The following is a 22,097-nucleotide window of genomic DNA, read 5'->3' as shown; positions in this document are numbered from 1 at the left end:
TTTAGTCAAGCCAGCTCAGTCATTTCCGGCCAACTGTACTGTGCCGTAATATGAGCGTAGTTTGTTCGTTTTCTCTACATAATCCATTCACAATCGAAGAAAAGTGCTGTTTGTCAAAGAGGACCAAACGTCCATGTATACCGTTTCAAGAATGACAAACGCGAGTTTAAAAAATATGCGAGTAAATCGGCTAAATATGGGCAAGTCATTGCTATGATTCAGTGGCGGCTGGTCAATAGGGGGCGCCGCCCCCCTCAAGTTAGCCAAGGAAGAAGATTACTAACTAAAAAATAAGTCTAATACATATTGCAAAATAATCACGAAATTGCATAATTTTGTCATAATATTCGACTGGTAGTTATGTTAGAACCTGTAAAAAAAAAAATAAAAAAATCCAAACTGTTTTTCGTTTGTTCGTGTATGCGGGACGCCGGCCAAATGGGTGTCTATTAGGTCTGTACATTTTTGAAACGCATGTGACTTGAGGCTGAGCTCTGATTGGCTCGTTTCAGATTGTCCTCGGGGCGCAGAGCAGAGCGCCCCAGACCCTTAAGATCTTAGCCAATCAAAATTGTTTTTATACATTTTGTCCTCATGTGGTTCTCGACTGTCAAATATGTGCAATATCTTTTCCGAGATGAAAGTAAATTCGATTTAATCTAAAAAATAAAAAACTATCACAAGCCTTTCAAATGAAGAAAAAAATAAAAACAAACTTACGAATCATGGAGCTTGGATAAAGTTTGCTCGCTAGATGCAATGTAAGTCATGCCTTATATCGTTTTCTCTGTTTGTTATTTCAAAGTCCTTTCACCAAATCGTTGTGGGCAACTACACAGAAAGTAACAATGTGATTCATTTTGTGTGCGCCCCCCTAATATTTTTTAGCACCAGCCGCCACTGCTATGATTCACAATATTAACCGGACCAACCAAATGACAAGCTGATGTCAAAAAAAAAAAAAAAAAGAGCTTAAATGATTCAAACTAAATTCAGAGTAACAAAACTACAGCAGTAACAAGTTTGTGTTGGTTAAATATAGGCTATTTAATAGATTTTACACTTCAAGATAAAACTTAAAAGATGTAGTTATTAAATTGTATTAAATATTTCAAATTCCTATCGATTCATATTGAGTGCATTATTTAATTACTATACCATAAATATTTTACGTATTTTAGTGAACTATATATTAGTATTTATATAGTTTGTGTGTACTATACTATACTATACTATATATATATATATATATATATATATATATATATATATATATATATATATATATACACACACACATACATACACACACACACACACACACACACACACATACATACACTTAGGGGGGGTAAAAATACTACAAGTTGTAGTATTTTTTATAATAAATCGCAAAGCAAGACGTCTTAAAAAATATAGGGAGTTGAAAAGGCAGCTGCATAATATATAATGATCTGCTGCCATCTATTGGTTATATGGGTAATTCCATATTATTTTAGCCAAAAATAGACATGGTTTTCCTGTTTTTATGAATGAAAAGTGAGTCAGTGAAGTATATTTTATTCCACAGCTTTAGAGTCAGAAAATAATAAAGGCTTTAAAATATTGCAAGATTTTAAAAATGTGTTCATGACTTATGAAGGCAAGTTACTGATTATCAAGAATACGATTAAGATTTCCTTGAAGAGAAGTATCGCTAGCTAGCTAACCTTAGCCTAAACACGTCGTTATGATAGTGTTTAGCTGTCAGCATTTAAATGTACAACTATGCAGATACAGAGAGTATGGGATTACCAGGCTCCAAATTTAAATTAAATGTTATTAAATAACATGAAACTGAATGTTCATGTCACTAACATGGTTTATAATGTTGCAATTATAATTTTTCTCAGTTTCTGATGTGAACGAGGCAGTCTCAAGAATGTCCTCCTAAAATATATCACATATAAAATAAGCTTCAGCGGAAGTTTATGAGCTGCTTATCTTTATGCAGAAGGTCTAAAGAACGCTCCGTGCATACGGTCAATTCACTGTTGTCAACCCTGTTTACTTGATATGAATGGAATGTAAATAAACGCATGTACATATAGTAACTGAACATAACTGATCTTTTTTTATTAATAAATAGATAAATAGAGGAGCATTTGTGTTGGATAAAATACGGGTGTAAATGCAGAGCACATGAATCACAGAGGTTACTTGAAACTTTTCTGGATGTTACAGGGACAGGACGTGATGGACGGCAGAGACGGGTGAAGGTGGACACGGTGGTCAGCTGCTTCATCAGAATATCAGAATTGGCACAGCTGTTGATGGCAGTTGTTATTTACAGGCTGTGAACACATGATTGTCAGAACAATTACTTTGAATAAAGCTTTGTTTTATGTGTCCTTGACTTGTATTTATTTAACATCAAGGGTACTTTTATTTATTCTTTTACAAATGTATTCATTTTTCTTGTCGTCAGTTAATGAAACATAGCATTTATTCATTACTTGACTGAGAATTGAGATGTATTCACATTGACTGCATAGTCATGAATATGTCATGCATATGGCATTTTATGTTACAAAAACAGCATTCTTTCATCTTAGAAACATTGCTAAGCTACGGAACATGTTACCTGTTTTTGATGCAGAAAAGTTAGTTCATGCATTCATGACGTCTAGACTGGACTATTGTAATGCACTACTAGGTGGTTGTCCTGCTTCTTCAATAAATAAGCTACAGATAGTCCAAAATGCAGCTGCTAGAGTCCTTACCAGATCAAGAAAATATGATCATATTACCCCAATTTTACAGTCTCTACACTGGCTACCTATTAGGTTCCGTATCACTTACAAAATATTACTTCTTACCTATAAGGCCCTTAATTGTTTAGCTCCTGCGTACCTAACTAGTCTCCTACTACGCTACAATCTCTCACGCTCCCTAAGGTCGCAAAACTCTGGACTTTTGGTAGTACCTAGGATAGCAAAGTCCACTAAAGGAGGGAGAGCCTTTTCTCATTTGGCTCTCAAACTCTGGAATAGCCTTCCTGATAACATTCGGGGTTCAGACACACTCTCTATGTTTAAATCTAGATTAAAGGCTCATCTCTTTAGCCAAGCATTCACATAATGTATCTCATAACGTTGTAATTTCAGTTACATCTGATCAAATGCACATTAATATTCTTCAGCTTCGGCTAAACCATCATTTTTGTTTGGTCGGAAGTTGGAACAGCAGCTACGCTAATTATTTCTTTGTTTCTCTGTCTCTGCCACGGGATTTCCATCCCGTGGTAACTAGGATTTACACAAGATTCAGCCCGGATTCAGAAGAAGAGATGATGCCAACCCCTCAGAGGACCGCAGATGATACCAGCCTTGAAACAACATACAGCACTACATATTTTTCCTACAAGTTGATAACATAACCATTGCAAGTAGTGTTCATCATCTGTTTGATTACACAATGACTGATTTTAATATTTATATCATATACATCGACTCAACATACAGTATTCACCACTAATAAGCTACTAAATATACTGTAGTAGCCTAAAACTTTTGTACAGCAGCTCTGCAACAATTTGTATTGTAAAAAGCGCTATACAAATAAACTTGAATTGAATTGAATTGAATATGGCGTATTAAAAACTGCATGTAGTTAATTTGACTAGCAATATAATTAATAAGTGGTTAGCATTTATCAGTATTATTGTTCATAAGAGTTGGTGTTGTCTAGCAATGCATTCCGAGGTTATCTTAAATTTCTAAGTAATACTTAAATCTTTCGAGTGTAAAATCAAAAGTCTTCTCCAAAGACGTGATCTTCCAGCAGCTGATTGACGTCTCCTTTGTGCAGATATTGCAAACAAGAAGGGAAACGTAGGGTTGTTCTGATGCCATTGGGTGTTCTGTGCACCCGTCGCCTTTATTTTATTTTATTATCACTGCAGAACTTATAAGTACATACAACTGCAGGAAAATATAGTAGGCTGTTTTATCAGTAAAAATTCATGACAGAAAAAACTGTAAAGGGTTTGCGTACATGTGATTCTCTACACGTGAAAAAAAAAAAAAGATTGAATATCTTTAAATTATCGTAATATTCATTTAATCATAATGCATTAAAATTGCATGTGTTGTTTTTTGTTATTTATAATCCTCGGAGATGAAACAAGAGAAATCCAACAATAAAAAGAGGAAAACAAAGGAGATTTCAAGCCAGTTTTGCGTGTGGATAAACAATTTTGCACATAAATAAATTAAAAACATATTCAAGTGGTTACGATTTTAGGTTTTCGTAATAAAAAATAACATCTTTACGGATTAAACTGGGTTATAGCCTAAAAACGTACTACAATCATAAAGGTATCTGTTTCTTCTAGTAGACCACAAAATCAGAAATTTGATCAACATCATAATATATACAAATAGATGAATTAAACCTGTCGCTCATATCTTTTAAATTGTTGCTCTTGTTTTAACGTGGCAGATCACATGATAACGTCATCATGGCGGATCGCATTCAAACTCAACAAGATTTGGCTGTAGAGTAGGTAGGGGTGAGCGGGGCACAACCTAACGCGGGGTTAACTGTAACACACGTGGTTTAAATATTTCCACACACGCTAGCATAACTAAATTTACGGTATTTACTAGTTGCCATAGCAACACTATGCAGAGAAAAAAGAGCGCCAAAATTCAAAAGCCTTTTCAAGATATCGCTGAATATTTATTTTACCATAGTAAAAGTACATTTCTGGCTGAAGTAAACTTTTCATTTCAGTTTTTAGTATTCATTTAAAATTAGACAAAACTGCTCTTATTTTAATCTCCAATTTGCTATTGATCAGTTTAGATAGTTTATTAATGCTTGGCAAACCAGCAAAAGACACTAATCTGTATTAAACTCCGGTCGCGCAGATGGGGGCGTTGTAACACCGTGTTACAATATGCCCCTCTGTTATTAAACTATGCTATTCTATGACATTAGCGGTGCAATTTACAGTATTTATTTCTAAGGATTTTGGCAAGAAACCACAAGAAACAGGTGAATAAAGGCTGATAATCAATGTTTAATGTTCAGATGTTATTATTTCAAGAAATGTAAAGCATTTTGGCTGGTTTATGTGTGTCGTGTTCTATGAGAGCTGTGTGTGGAGGAGTGGAGTGTTCGTCTGAATGTCTAAATGTGTTTCATCTATCTGTCCACATTGTTTTGAACTACTGTACAGCTGTGTGTTGCGATCAGGGCCGTACAAAGCATTGTTGCAATGTGTTCATTTTCAAACTCCAAAATTAGATCATTTTTATTTATTTTTAAAAACGTCATTACTTCATTTGAAAAAGTTAACTCATGTATTTTACTGACAAAATATTTTAGTTTGTTGTGTATATTTTTTTCATTCGATCAGATAACATTTTAAGCTGTCATATGGTCGTGTTACAACGTGCCCCTCAGATGTTACAATGTACCCCACCTACGGGGCATGTTGTCACGTTTCCCTTCCTTTCTTTTGAGGCAAATAACGAAAAACGTATACACTGTAAATATGAAACAAAGCGATATATTTGTACTAGACAAGTGTGAAAAAACGTGGATAAAAAATTGTACTCTGAACCCCACGTGGATTTACATAAACCGCGAAATTCAAAAAGTGTTAGGTTGTGCCCCGCTCTCCCCTACTCTTTTAGCGCTTGTTAAGTACATATTGAAATTAAGTACCTACTCATTAAGTATGCGATTTCGGATGAAGCCGTAATTTCCTTTAGACGAGAGAAGATGGCGGTGGTAAGATATGGTGTAATTCATTGTATGTTTATCTATGATTTATGTAACTATTAAAAAAGTAATTATGTATATAGTGATAGCTTGTTCTAATGCAAATTACTTTGTGCTTTCTTGCAGCTTTTAGTAATCAGTTTAACGTTACTGTTGTTGACAGACACATGTTACAGTGAGAAAAAACAATGACCGCATGTGCATCGAAGGCGAAGAATTCAGGGTTGGTAGTTTGTATCGTTGTCCTTTTTGTCCAACTAGTGTTTTTAAACCACAGGAGAGACACAAGCTGTTTACTCATTTGCAAAGCAACTGATTTCGAGCGGTTCATCATGAACGTAAGTACAAGTTTAGTTTTTCTATGCATGTTACATGAAGAATAATTTGGGTAATTTTGTGTCAAAACAATTTTTTTTTCTTTTTTTTTTTTTTAAGAAAGACAAACATAAACAAACTCAAAGCCAAAAATATTAAATATAACTGATGCATATTTACGGAGAAATTCAGTATTTGTAGATAGAATTTGAGACAAAAAGGAGGGTAAATGACTTTAGAAAAAATGACAGATTAATTTAGTTTTTTGGGGCATAAAATGCTAAAAGTTTGCTAAAGTAAATGGATTTAACTAGGGATGGGCATTTTAAGCAAAAATACTATTCGATAATGGCATGGTATTATTAGATTAGGCTATTATTCGAAAATCGCCCTCCTCCCGCACATGCACACCCATAAACAGAGAGAGGAAACGAGCCATTCACGCTTTCAATATGTATGATAACATGATATGTTTAATTCATTCGAGAATCTGTCTTAACAAATCTGTCTTAACTTAAGCCATTTAATGGTTGTAATGTATGATTGCTGAAATATTAATATAATAAACAAACGAATTATGGCACTTATTAACGTAACAGTCCATCGATTAGCATTCAGCTGCTCATAAGCCTAAGACATTTCTATTTTAAAAATGAGCGTGAACATTCACAGCATTTAAAAAAAATAAAACAACCATTTGATTAGTTCATCCATGAACATTAGGCTTAAAACATTGCGCGCTAAAACATTGTGAACACCCTGAATAACGGTACTTATATGAATATTCATTTTAATATAATAATAACCTATATAGTGTTTTTATAAAAAAAAAAAAATAGCATGTCCACATGATCGGGATAAAGACGGGAGCACAATCTGTTCACAATATGTTTCCATCCAAAAATGCGAATTTATGCGCAAAACTGGAACATGGCAATTGCGCATAAAGCATTGTTTCTATAGACCTTTTTCCTGAGTAAACGATGAGCGCCGCCATTATGAATTCTAACGTCAGATTGAATGCTTTTTTGTTCCAGTCTCCATAGGAACCCATTCAAATAGCGTCCATCTGTTTATAATGTAGCTAACGTCTGCTGCTTCGTGTCACCTACACACTCATTAAAGTGAGGCACTGACAAATGACGGTCATTGAGACATTGCCAAGTGACGGCGCTATGGAGCCATGTGCTTTTTAAAATTTTTTTACAGTTTTTTTCAGTCGCTTACAAGCGTTTGTCCAAACAGTTGTCACATTTTCAAAACTCTAAACACAATTAGCACAGCATCGGTCTTTTGTGGCCATACCATTTACACGTTTCATTTCGTTTTCACCCAATATGCAGTCAGTAAACACATTTCCAAAATGCTTACATTTTCTTAACAGACAAGCTATACCTCCCAACAAAATTATGGATAGTTTTTGTAGTATTTACGAATGTTAACACACAACATCCCAAAATGGCAAAAACAATATTCCAGACCTTAGATACAGTATAAAAACCTCTGCTTCTGCAATGATATCAGTTCAAAAACAATATCAATATCAAAAATATTTCTCAGCTGATAATAAACAAACAATTAAATAATTGACACACAGCTAATTTATGTTGGGTAAATTGGGCCAACCACAGCTGATTCCAGTCTGGCTTAGACTCAGAGGCAGTGGTTATTTTTTTCTATTACATTTACACTTATACAGTAAAAGGAGGACTTTGAGGAATGATGTTTTGGAAACAGGGTTGGGGTCAATTCAGGAATGAACTCAACAATTCCAATTCAAAGAAGGAAATGTAATTGGAATGGAATTGGAATTGGAATTCAACAACAATTACAGGAAACAGAGTTGGAATTGAATAGGAATTATAGGAAGTGGAATTAAATTCAGAGAAGTTCCAATGAATTCCAATTATTGCTGTTTCTGAGCATCTATCTGTGGTTGCATTTAGAGACATACATTTAAACTTTATTTATGATGCTTTACAAATACCATGTAATGTATGAAATAGAGTTGATCAAATGCAAGTAAATAGAATGAATGACAGTGGTGATAAGTTTCTGTATGTACTACATTCAATATATGATTACAACATAATATATGTCTCAACTCACAAAAAATGAGTCATGTTCATTCATGTATTTCATTCACTTTTTATTGCATCGAATTATCATAATTTCCTGAAATTTGGCATGTGAAATGATCATGCAACCAACTAAACATACAGTACTTTGTATTTCTTTTATATGTTTGTTGTTTATGTGATTTACAATATTTAATGTATTATAAACTAGCAACTCAAGTGGAATTTTTTTGAATTTGATTTTAATTCTGTTTCCTGACATTCCAATTCCAAATCCAATTCCATTCCAGGAAGTGAATTGGAATTTACCACTCATTCTCAATTCAATTCATTTCAAGATCGCAGAGATTAGATACAGCAATTTTGTGCTTTTTTTTAGCTCCTGTAATAAACAGAAAAATAAACTTATTTGCTTTTTACTGGAATGCTTTTGAATGTGAACATTACTGTACATGTGGACAGACAGTTCCAAACCAAGAAATTTAGTGTCAAAATGGTGGATTGCATGTTTTGCATGCAAATACCTTTAAAACTGAAACATAAAAAGTCTATGCAGTTTTTGTAATGTCAACAATAGCCAGTATTTTGAAACCTGGTGTACTTTGATTGACTGCATGTACCTTGTGAAATGAAAACAAGTGTTATTCTTTGACAGAGTAATTTCATTTTGAGTCAGATTTCCAGTGTTTTGTTAAAGTTAGTGTGTGCAGAGAAAGATGTGAGTTAGTATATGTTTAACAAAATGTATTTTTGAGAAGAAAATTATCAATTTGTCCAATTGTGTTTTGTAGGTGCCAGTCTGTGTTAAGAGTTTAGAAAAAGTATCTTAAGTATGGGCAAGCGCTTGTTAGCGATTGAAAAAAAAAAAACTGTAATAGGTTTAACATTAGTTTATTAGCTCAGAATATACCCTAATTTGACTAGAAACAATGCAGACCGGAAATGCAAAGCATTTTTTTCAGTTAAGAGTCTGACTTACTTTCACGTTCAGGAAAAACGTCTATACAACAAAACAGAGAGAACAAAATCGTCACTTCCAGATAAACTAAATAGCACTAAGAAAACTAGGAAAAGCCACTGAAGACAATAATTTTCAAATAGATAATAAATTGCTTGCCCCTCAGGGTGAGCAGAAGGGATGTGACTGTGAGGAAATTTTCCAACCGGTTAATTGACGTGTAACAACACAGATAACACCGGTATCACCGAGGGGAAATGTTGGGGATAGTTCGTTGGAGTTTTCCCAAGTTCCCACACTTTTCTTTGCTTTTAAATGGCTTTAAATAGCCTGTGAACATTTTACGTTACTTTCGATTTTACTTTCGATTTAGTGTCAATTCATTGAATGGACATCAACAAAACAGTACGACAAAATTATTTAGTCTATATTAAACATAGAATTATTAATTTATTAACAAAAATAAACAAAAATCAGCAAACATGGAGGAACCAGAAAAATAAACGAATGTTTTTCCAATGAGCTTCCGAAATCACCTTTTAGATAAACGGGAGCAGTCAAAGTATTTTTAAAACAGACAGTTTTGCATTTCGTTTAAAAACTAAATCTTTTGCCAACATCTTACGGTTACCTTTCTCACGTCACTCAACACTCCTTGTGATAAATGAAATAGGACTCCTGCCCCGGATGCGACTGCTAGATCCACTGCATTGAGCAGTTCTCAATTGTAGCCTAATGTTTGTTCGCTAACTGAACTGAATGATACTAAAAATAAAATAGTCAAAACGACTGCGGCGCCGGTGCCTTGGTGGGCAAGTGACAGCAGGAATCATTTCAGAATAACTAAAACAACATTTGTTGCTGTGCAACAAGATGAAGAAACCAACGCATTCGTATTATATTCAGAGATCGCTACTGCACATGTGTCTATATGACATCGATAAACAAACCACTGTGCACCCGCCTAACTACGTCCATTATCAAAAAAGATGAAATTAACAAATATTTCGTCATTAACCTTCTATTACTAGATGCAAAATTTTATATTCACCGCTGCAAATTCACTCAACAAAATCCTTTATTTATTTTAGTTTTTAAAAAAAAAGAGGTTTAACAGTAAATCCAAACTATTTTATCATCCAAAATCTTAAGGCTTCTAAAACTATCAATTTGTTTCATCATGACCCATCCCTAGATTTAACTAATATACATACAAATCTGTTACAATAAAATAATGATAATGATGCTGTCATCTTTCTAAAATAATCCCACCCTCTTGTAATTTGGCTCCGAATCTCTGGTGAAAATCTACAAAAGAGTGTATTACTCAGTAAATATGCATTAATGAAATATAATATTTTGTCTTTCTTTATTTGTGTATTTCTTTCACTAGAAAAAACATATTACTGTTTGAATTTTTGTCTGATTCTTTCAGATTTTCTAATCTTCGACTGTCACTTGGAGTGCAGAAAATACAAGCATCATCACTGCTGCCACTGCCCCACAACAATAATAAATAAGGCAGATTTTATCAACACTGTAAACCCCACTGTTGTCATTAATAAAGAGATTAAGTTAATATAACTTGACATTACTTAAAATACCAAGTTTTGGCATCAAAACTTAAACAGGTGTGGTTAACTTACTCATTTGGCAGCAAAAAACTTTTTAATTGATATTTTAAGTTATCTGAACTCAACATTTTAATTAATTTGAAAGATTCACAATGTCTATTTAAAATGATTGGTCGCACTTGAAATTCTGCTTTGACAACCGCGCTGATTGGTCGATATAAGTTATATGACACAAGGCAGTATTTTTTCTCGTCATGCTGAATTTTGCTGAAGAACCAGCAGGACAGACGCACTAGCAGAAACCATCTGACACAAGAAAGACAAAAGTTAAATCAGTAAGTAGAGATTTAAACGCTCATATACATTTTTTTTAATTGATTTACACGTTATTCCAATGCTATTTTTTGTTTTGCTCCAGTAGCAGCACAAGTAAGCTGGCGGTAAAGCAGGCGGGAAGAAAGCCGTCGTGAAAGATTCATTAGAGTGAAGTTACACAGGTAGGTTAATGGTAAAATATAAGTGTAAATTTTGCTTGGTTCCGTTTTATTTTTGGAGTATTTTGTACTAATAAATATGCCGGAGTTTCTAAATTTCTATAAGAACATTTGAATTTCCCGCTTAACTTTTTTTCCTCCCCCAGCGGCACTTGCAGGCAGGCGGTCGTGAAGCAGGCAGGGACAGGAATGGAGTCGGTCGTGACGAAGGCCCATGGATTACGCTGGTAAGTTAATGTTTAACACGCCTGTACGTTGTGACTTGCTTAATTTATTAATGTTTCTTTGATGTTGTGTTTTTAAAAGCGAGAATGAGAACTTGCGCTGTTGTGTATGCGCTTATGAGGGAACAAAACACGGACATGTACCGTTAAAGTTCACTTTTACCTCAAGGTGCGCGCATAAACGGTCAAATGCACGCAAAAATATTTCAAAATGAGGCGCTCGCTTGGTGATTATTCACGTAAACCCTTGTCAGTTATGTCTTAAATGGTCATAAACAGTTGAGAATGAAAATACGTTTGTAACAGTATATTGCATCCGTGTGGCTATTAATGCAGGTTTACTAAAGGTTTCATGAGGAGAACAATGCAAAGCTAAAAATTAACGAAATTGTGACACATTTACAGAGATAGGCCTATGTTTTTAATTAATAATTCTGTTCATGTAATGTGTTCTTGGTGCATAATATTAATTATTCGTTTTTAATAGATTTTATAAAATGTATTCAATCCTATCTGCATTTTGTTTTTAATCAAGTTACCATTAGCAGAGCTGTGACTGTTTTACATGTCCCTGTGAGCGATTTGTTGACTTTTTACTGTCGGGAAAGACGTGCAAAAATGTTGTAACAACGTTAACTTAGTTGGATCAGGTGTGTTTAATTAGGATTTCATCTAAACTCTGCAGGGCTCTGTCCCTCCAAGAATTGACACCCCTGATTTAAATGCTGTTATGAATTTCATTAAAAAAAAGTAGTAATAGCCAGTGGTTAGATTTAATATAATTGTTTTTTTTGTTTTCACACAGAAGTTGTCAGAGCCGACTGAGGACCGAACTCTTGTGCTCCAAGGACCACCTCTTGTGTTTGGAGATGTTTGGGGATTTCTTCGACATGTTTGGTAAGTATTCCATGTAGAAAATAATGTCAAAAAGACAAGCACACATTAGATCACTCACACTCATTATATAAATTTGAATCTAAAGTGTTATTTCACTCAAAAATTAGAATTTTGTCAGTAGTTACCCTCGTGTCATTCCATATTCGTAAGACTTCCGTTCCTCTTTGGAACACAAATGAAGATTTTTAAAATAATTTTCAAGAGTTTTCCATTTCTCCATAGAGGGACAAGAAAAGGTAAGAAAGACATGTGGTTCCAGTGATTTAACCTCAATTTTATTAAACAACGCACATGCTTAGGTTTGCATGAAACAAACTATAAAAAATATTAAAAATACAGATCCCCAATGCATGTTCACGAGAGCATCACAGTGCATGTGTTTTGTGTTCACGCAAGATCTGAAATCTGAACAGGCCTTGAATAATTTTATTTTGTAAGTGGTAAATTACATGTTTTTGCACTAAACACTCGCGCTGCTTCATAAAATTGAGTTTAAACCACTGAAGTCTCATGGATTTTTTTTTCTAGACCTTGAAAATGTTACATTGGATCTCTGGAGAAACAGAAATCTCTTGGGTTTCCTTAAAAAAAATCTTAATTTTTGTTTGGAAGAAGAACAAAGGTGTTAGGGGTGTGGAATGACATGAGAGTGAGCAATGACAGAATTTGCATTTTTGGGTGAACTGTTCCTTAAGATTAAGTTGCACTGTTTGAAATCTACATGAGCTTGCATGCATGTGAATTAACTTTAATTTGATAATGTTTTTTCATCTTTAATAGATGTCTGATGATCACAGCTCAAATCTGGGGATTGTAATAGTTGGAGATGGGACTACTCTTCAGCCTCTCAACTCTTGGAAAAGTCGTGATGGACAATCTAAGTGACCTTCCTGAATCAATGTGCCTTCTGTTTGGACAAATTTATGTTACAGGTTTTGTGCTTTTCTTGTCAGCTGAGAAAAAAAAAAATGAAAATGACCTTTACATTGGAAATTAAAAACATGTTTATGTTAACAGTCAGTAAGACTTTCACCAACAGAGAAGAAACACCTTTTTTTTTTTTTTTGTATAACACACACTCCAAGGAACTGGTATATCTCAAATTTGTCTTGTAAAAATGTGAAAAAATAAATAAATAATAGGTTAACATTTAAAACAGTTAACTGTTAAAAAAAATGCTTATGTTGTTGTTCATGTCTTTTAAAAATGTAAGCTTACTTTTAAAAATGAGCTGTTTTGTTTAATGTGATATTAAATGTGAGTTTACAGTCAAAAATAGGAGTTTACTGTTAAAAAATGTGAATGTACTTTAAAAAATGTAAGCTCATGATGCTGTTGTTCATGTCTTTCTGGAAATGTGAGCTTACTGTTAAAATTAAAAATTAGCTATTTTGTTGTACATATGTCTTTTAAAAATATGACAGTGTGGGCTTACAGACAAAAATATGAGTTTACTGTTAAAAAAGGAGCTCATGATTTTGTTCATGAATTTTATAAATGTGAGCTTACTGTTATAAGTAATGTAAATGCAGTATAAGCCTAATAAAGTGGTTGATGTGGAAAAAAAACCTTGTTTTAATGATTTATAAATTATTTAATACAAGTAGAATATATATATTTATATATAAGCTGAAAATTTAGGAAGTTTAGTCTGCTAGCCCTTTTAAGTTATCTGTACTTAAACATTTAAGTTAATTCAATGAAGAGACCACATTCGTTCAACTCAATAAATCGAGTTGTCATTTTCCCATTACTCAAACGAACTGAGGGAATCACTTTCCTCAAATCATTTGAGTAGTCTGAACTTATTAGGGTTTACAGTGAATATACATAAATGTGTAAACATTGAGCTCTGCAGGCCAGCCATACAGTGCCTTCTGCTGCTCAGACACATTCTCCTAGATGTTGTCTATGAAGAAGGAGATGGAGCCTTTCTCACTCTGTCACTAGTGTGCAGAAACTTCCATGAGATTGTCAACCTTCAGAGTTTTCCAAGAAAAGCTACATTTATTAACTATACGAGCTTTTTTAAAATAAATAGAACGTTTATTGCATTAATTTTGAATTTATTTTTTTTACTTGTAGGTATTGTTGACTGTAAATCTGTCAGTCCAGAAGTGAGGGAAGAATACAGAGTGGAGTTTGAGCTCAAGGTGCTCTTGCTGTGGATACATCTACAAAAACACCTTTGGATACAGTGACAATGGAAAGAAGGGGATCTTCACAGCATTCTATTCAGACAAAGAGATGCAGGCTTATGTTCAATGGACTGCTACTGTACTACAAAATGAATGAATAAGTGTTTTTGTTTACTTGAATTGGAAAAAAGCTGAATAAATTTTTTTTGTGAATAAAGCGGTGTCTGTTTGTTAAATTGGTTGTCATTTAGCAGAAAGTTACTAAACACTTGACAATTTTTTACATTCTGTGGTGTTTTATTAACTAGTTTTCTCTATCAAGCAAAACATTGTTTTCAGGGTAACATATTACAATAGGTTTTGTTTGTTAAAATTAATGTATGAACTAACATTATCTATGAGCAATACATTTGTTACAGTATTTTTTAAAGCTTTGTTGGTAGGTCTGTCGCGATAGTCGATAAATCGATTAATCGCACGATAAAAAAAAATTACCTCGATAATTTTTCAGGCCGCGATAATTTCATTTGCATACTTGTTTGTTATCCGCGACTGAATGACAACTCTCGTTTCCTTAGCGTAAGAGAAGCGAACCCTCTTGTCAGTTGCATTGTCTTTTGTGTGGGGAGGCGGCGCTTGTCAGTCACATGGACTTTGTGTGGGAAGGCGAGAGTAGTGTTGTCACAATACTGGAATTTCTAACTTCGATACAATACCTTGAAAAATATCGATATTCGATACTATTTTCGATACCACAGAGAAAAAAAACTACCACACTATTAAGGAGGAAATTATTTTTTTTTATTTAAAAATAAATATAGTCTGGAACATGACAATGAGGTATATGCATATGTGCACTGCCACAGCCCTGTTCAGCTTCTTAACTTCATTTGAGTTTGAGCTTCATATAGGCTATTTGATGTTCAAATACAACTGTGTAGGTCGTAAACTTTTTTGTTTCTTTTTAGACCACACTTTTAAAATTAACTAACTAATCTTAGAACTTAAGTTAATGGTAAAAGATATTTGTTTAAATTAATTTGTTACGTGATCCGAGCTGCCCAAAACATAAGAAGTCATGCTAATAGAGTAACAGCTTGCCCTGTGAGGCGCTTTGGGATCCGTTTGCGTCCTTAGTATGAAAGTTTACGGTCATATGTGACCCTGGACCACAAAACCAGTCTTAAGTTGCTGGGGTATGTTTGTTGCAATAGCCAAAAATACACTGCATGGGTCAAAATTATTGATTTTTCTTTTATGCCAAAAATCATTAGGAAATTAAGTAAAGATCATGTTCGATGAAGATTTTTTGTAAAATTCCTACTGTAAACCTATCAAAATGTAATTTTTGATTAGTAATATGCATTGCTAAGAACCTAATTTGGACAACTTTAAAGGTGATTTTCTCAGGATTTGGATTTTTTTGCACCCTTAGATTCCAGATTTTCAAATAGATGTATCTCGGCCAAATATTGTCCTATCCTAACAAACCATACATCAATAGAAAGCTTATTTACTGAGCTTTCATATTCTATATACATCTCAGTTTTGTAAAATTTAACCTTATGACTGGTTTTGTGGTCCAGGGTCACATATCCTTATCTGTAAATGTCACAAATTCACACGAGCATTTCCATTTATGCATAAAAGTCCATTCTGGCAGTCTGTGGTAAGTTTAAATCTTTACCGAATGAGCGTGTCAGACTGGATCACAGAACACAGACAGGTAGACAATAAATACTCAGTCAGCGCAAAAACATTCATGTCGGTCGTTGAATGTTAAATTTATTTTTAAATACAACATGTAGTGCACGCATTTATGAAGGGTAGGAACTGTATGGCTGTGATGGTGGCAGATTTTTTCCCACCGCCGATGGTGCGGTGTTTTATATATAAATAAATGAGGCTCAAACATCCACAAACGTGCCTCTTTAGCAATTCCTTCGGTGAACAAGCAGCCTACAAAACGCTAAAATAAATCAACGAAATAATACATTTAAATAAGAAAGTAGCCTAAATAAGAGTTAAATGGGCTATTAAACAAACATTCCTTGCAAAAAAACAACAACCTCCACAGCGTATCAGAATTACTGGCTGAGTTCTCTTTCTCTTCCCCGTTGCACAGCTGCTGTTTTTAATAGCAAAGTAATAACATTTATTTTCGTTTATTTATTTTATAAAGTTAGTTTAGGAATATATTTGGAACACGTTTTATTTGTGAAATTCAAGTTTTTGTTTTTTAAAGTAACGACAAAGCGGCCAACAGCAGAGAGATTAATTTAGCCTTCTCAAATCATCACGATTAAAATTAAAATCCTTAGATATATAAAAAAAACAAAAAAAAACTGAAAGCATATCACAATATTAGTTTAATCGTTTAACTTAGATAAATGTGTACAAATAGGCGCAAATCCAATCGTTTGTGCGGGGAATGAAAGCTTTGCAGGACATGAGGTGCAAGCTCCACGTGAAACTTTACTTTTGTTCATAAATGTTGGAGTAATAAATTTACTTTAAATTATTACTTCACAACTGTAAAACGAAATAATTCAAATCGAAAACAAAACTATTTTATTAGCTATAGGCTAATCCATAAAGATGCATTTAGACTTTAAAAGCGGTTCAGAGCAGATGGCGAGTTATGATCATCAACTTCTTTGCGACACTGACTCAGAAAATACTACTTTATTAATAAATAATTTGAATATCTCCTTACTTTCCCCCGCCACATTCATGGTAATTACTTTAGCTGGGGTTTTGCGGCCAGTTTAGCCTTTACTGCGTGCATCTGAACGTGGACCTCTGCTGAAGAGACTTGCGCTCGCTGATGCTGCTGCTGCTGTTGGCGGGACACTAAACACCTCCACGGCAGAATAAATGGCAGAAACACTGTATTTTATGCTTGTTAGTGTGTTATTCTTAAGATAATTTGTCTTTTCTCTTTATTACGACAGGTCAATTATTGTAAATTGTTAAGCACTGGGTTTTCATAGCATTCAAAATGTGGAATTGTGTGATTTAAAAAATAAATTTTGCGAAATTAGTGGTGTTAGCGCCTTTTGATAGCACTGCTCTGTAACAACTTTTACATATTGGCTTGCTTGTGTACTTCGGCTTTGCATGTTAATTTGTTTCATATCCGAAATATTTGTTGTAAAACAGTATCGACTAAAACTGGTAACACAACAAACATGCACATGCACCTAAAACACAATCATCCATTGCAGTTTTCCCAGATGGGAAGAAAAAAGTTTTTTTGTTTTGTTTACAAAGGTCCTAACAGGCAGTTTTGCCTGTTATGGAATGCATGTTGAGGCTTTTGTTTAATATTTTTTGAAGTGCAATATTGTTTACATCCATTTTATTTATTGTTTTTGGTTGTTTTGTTCATTGTTACTGTGGATATTTAAAATGTTTTCCATTTTCAGTGTTAAATAGTCTAAAAATAAATTGAATTTAGAAAGGCGTATGTGCATTATTATGCCATTATCGTTATTCTAGATGAAAATGGTCTCAGATCGACAATATTATTGTTTATCGTGATAATTTCTTGGACAATTTATCATCTAGCAAAATTTGTTATCGTGACAGGCCTATTTGTTGGTATTAGTTTATAAAATACAGCTGTTCATCGTTGTTTGTTCACTTCACAGTGCTTTAATGTTAACAAATACAACTTTTAATTTACTTTAACCTAAGAACAGCTAGTGACTGTGTTAAGAGGCTTTTGTATCCTAAAATAGATGTAGTTTGTTTTTGATTACAATATTTAAAAATGACAATATGCAAAAATGAGAATATACAATAACATGCTGAAACAAAATAATAGTAATAAGAGAGAGAAAAAAAAGAGAAAGGAATATATATATATATATATATATATATATATATATATATTTATAATTTATATTCACTATTTATAGGTTTTGTAAACTATAACCTAAACCGTGGTGATGATGTCAGTAACCCGCGTCATGCAGGCAGTTTACACAAAACCTTTTGACACGTCCATTGCTCCAGACTGCATTGTTAAATTTTAGGAGTAATGTTAAATAGCCACTATAAAACAGCACATCTCAGTTACAAGAATCAAACCCATGAAATAACACTTTGAACAATGAAACCAGAGTATTTGTTTGTTTATTTATTTTTGCAATATGATTATTATCTTATAATTACTAGCCAAATATTATTAGTAGTTGTAGTATGTATTGCTATAAGAGACTGTCAATTTTTATTATTATATATGATTTTTTTAATTATTAAATATGTATGTCATCTTTAATGTTCAATTGTAATGTAAAATTCAGTTATTTTAGATAAATATGACACTATAGGCGGTTAATAAATCAGCATCAAACAAAGTCATCTTTGCACAGGTGTATTTATGGGTTAATGTTGATCAGAAGGCAGTAAATGCATTTACACACCACAGTTGTATAACATAATGTGATTAATGTTTTAAACATAAAATTTTGAATAAAGACATTTTAAATGAATTACAGAATGAAATGATACTCGGAATATAAAAGAATTATCGCTAGAAGGTGGCAGTAAATCATTGAGTTTATGAAGGAGACATCCAACAGATTCGTTCAAAACTCTTATTCATTCTGGAATAAGAATCAAAAGGCTTTCTCTACTATTGGGTCATTATAAATCACTCACTCAACAGATGCATTCAAAGAGTCATATTCATTCAGGAACGAAGCACCATTCTGTGCGTTATGCTGGAGTCAGTTGCAAAGCAGTTCTGTGTCTTTACTTAAAATGTTTATTTGGCAGAAAAATAAAACACCATTTTGTGAGACATCAGTTAATACTGAATATTAATGAAATAAAATCAGTATATTGTTTAAAACAAAAGGTATGACTGTTGCTTATTTACAGTGTGTCGCATGCACTGATCTATAGAGTTCTCCATGGTCACATACTTTGATATGTCAGCTCAATAAAACAGGCAATGTGCCAAAGATGGGGGTAGCTGTGAGTGAATAAATTAATATTTAGGCTATAAGAAAATAATAAATTGTATTTCTCATGCAGGTTGTCAAATTTATGCCTATAGAAGTAAGCCCTGTCTATAGACTCTGCCCAGTACGGGCTATTATTTGTTATTCTGGTAAACATTTCTCAAAATAAATATCTATTTTTATTTTCCACAGAAAGTCGTACTGTTTTGAAATGACTTAAAGATAAGTAAAGTGACAACAGAATTTGCATTTTTTTGGGTGATCTATCCCTTTAACATGAATTTTTTTGGCAGTATTTTCACACAGATTTTGTGTTCAATAATATAATAACACTCACCATAGTTTCTCCAGTTTACAGTGTGGATCCTCCAGTAGAGCAGACAACAGCTTCACTCCTGAGTCTCCTGGTGAATTAAGGCTCAGATTCAGTTCTCTCAGGTGTGAGGGGTTTGATCTCAGAGCTGAAATCAGAGCAGCACAGCCTTCCTCTCCAATACTGCAGTATCTCAGCCTGCAGAGAGTGAAGAACATGAATGATCTCTGAGATTGTGTTTAATCTTTAGGGTGAGAGTGTGTTTGTTTGTGTGTTTGTATGAGCACTACTTTTTCTATACACCAGGATTGGCACTATGGAGATTTCAACTTGACAGAACAAGCACAAGCTAAGAAACTAATTGAAATGCACTCTACCCACATGATTCCTGACACTAGTTTATCATTTTTGTTCTTCAAACCATTTGTAGTATCATATAGACAATAATATTAAAATATTAAGAGTAACATTATAGCAGAGATGTTCACAAGTCTTTAACCTAAAGTCTGAGTCATATCTTAAGTCTTTGGTCACGAGTCAGAGTCGAGTCTCGAGTCATTTAATGGCTTGCTAAAAAATATATTCAAAATCCTCATGTATTAAAAATCTTCCTATTTATGAAGCTGTTAGACAAAATTTATAGACAAAATCTATGATCTGTGATCTGCTTCTTTTAATTTTGATCTTGCTTTTTTTAAGAGGTGTTGAGTTGTAAGGTTAATGTACATCCAGCCTGATACTTATATGTTTTAATCCATTACTATGTTCAAAACAGTTTTACTGTTATCAAATTCTATAATAAGAGTCCTATTGATCATGACACATAAGGAAATATTTGACACAGGCCTCTATATTTTTTTCCAAGCAGAGGTCCAGACAAAGAAACACACATTTTTACATGTATACTGTAAAAAAATTATGTAGTTTTCACAGCATTATTACTGTAAAATGAACAAATCCATACTGAAGATTATGTATACAGTATGTTGCTGTAAATCTGCAAAGCATCATGGGTAAAACTACAACAGTGGTAACTTTTACAGTAAAATTATATTTTCTGGTGAATCATAGTACAGTATAGTTTTGAGCTGCATTTTCTCTCAGCTGTATTAACCGACGTAATGTAAAGTTACTAATTTCTACATAATTTTTGTCATTATTGTTATATTTACAGTTTTCACTCGTGAAGTTATGCGTCTTTAACTTTCAGAGAGCGTGAGAGAGAAAGTCGACCATGAGAGCGTGAGAGGAAGAGGTGGAAGCGGGCGGACATCCACATTAACTGGTAAGTGTTCGCGTATTATTCCAAAAAGAGCATAACATTTTTATATATTTTCATACATGGCAACATTTTATTGCTAACGTCATTATTTCGGTAAAGGACTGACACGACTGTTTCAAATTTCATCTGGAATTGCGTCTGTGTGTGTTTGTGGATTAGCCGTTTGAAGCTACGTATGTTTGTCTTTTGCTAGATACCGCGTGATGGATATTGCTTTAAAACGAAAAGAAAATGCAGCAACAGGTAAGACTTTAAAACTGCACAACATTTTTCACAGGACTATGTGTTTTGTACTTAAGCAGCAGTCCTCAGATATCAGTTAAAATAGCATCGCGCCACAGACTAAACGCCATCAATTCTCAGCAAAACTGCGTCACTCAAGGCTAAAGGAGAAACTGTGTCCGACCAAAAGACATAGGATCTCGCAAGCCTCCGTCTGTCAAATGATTAATGTTTAATGTTTGTTATTTAATGCTTACACGTTAGTAACATATCCGTTGTCACAATGCATCAATTGTCTTTCGGTTATTATAATACAATACAATACAGTTTTTAAATATACTTTAAAACGTGGTGCATTTCTGCTATACATTACTGGATCTTAAATAATACTTCTATAACTGATGGAAATTATTTTGTATTACATTAAAATAAAGACAAAGTTAATCAGCATATTCTGCTTACGTTTGTACGTGAAGTAAAAATCAACCCCAACTTTGCTTTAAAATGCATCACAAAAGCTCCTAACTGAAGATCACATGATCACTAACCAAAATCGCTTCAGTGAAGAGACCATGAAATGTGGAAGGGCCTTTCGTGAAGGGACTAAGCTCACTTTCATTTGTAACGTCCCTACACATGTCCCTTGTTTTTCCTGTTAAATTCTTTGTGTCCTATTTTTAATTTGTTGAATGTGCTGTATTTTCTCACATATTGCATATTTCTACTTTTATTATTTTTGTTAATTTATTTCTAAACTGCTCTTAGCTGTAAAATACTCTGCTCTGCACATTTTGTATGTAAGTCTTATCTGACACAGTCTGGCCAATCCAACTTGTACTGTATATTGTCATCAAGCT

At 33.6% G+C, this 22,097-nt stretch overlaps 1 long non-coding RNA gene across 2 annotated transcripts in view; it reads right to left on the bottom strand.

Moving 5' to 3' along the window:
* LOC141339103 (uncharacterized) overlaps positions 1-19,920 on the bottom strand; it is a 54,640-nt gene extending 34,720 nt beyond the window's left edge. For both annotated transcript variants that reach the window (XR_012355892.1, XR_012355893.1), the window contains exon 1: positions 19,761-19,920. This is a non-coding gene — a long non-coding RNA (uncharacterized lncRNA). The remainder of the gene's footprint in view (positions 1-19,760) is intronic.
* Between the last annotated feature and the right edge of the window lie 2,177 nt (positions 19,921-22,097).

The sequence above is a fragment of the Garra rufa genome, chromosome 7 (genome assembly GCF_049309525.1).
Source record: "Garra rufa chromosome 7, GarRuf1.0, whole genome shotgun sequence".
Lineage (NCBI taxonomy): Eukaryota > Metazoa > Chordata > Actinopteri > Cypriniformes > Cyprinidae > Garra > Garra rufa.
This window is presented reverse-complemented; position numbering and strand designations above follow the sequence as displayed.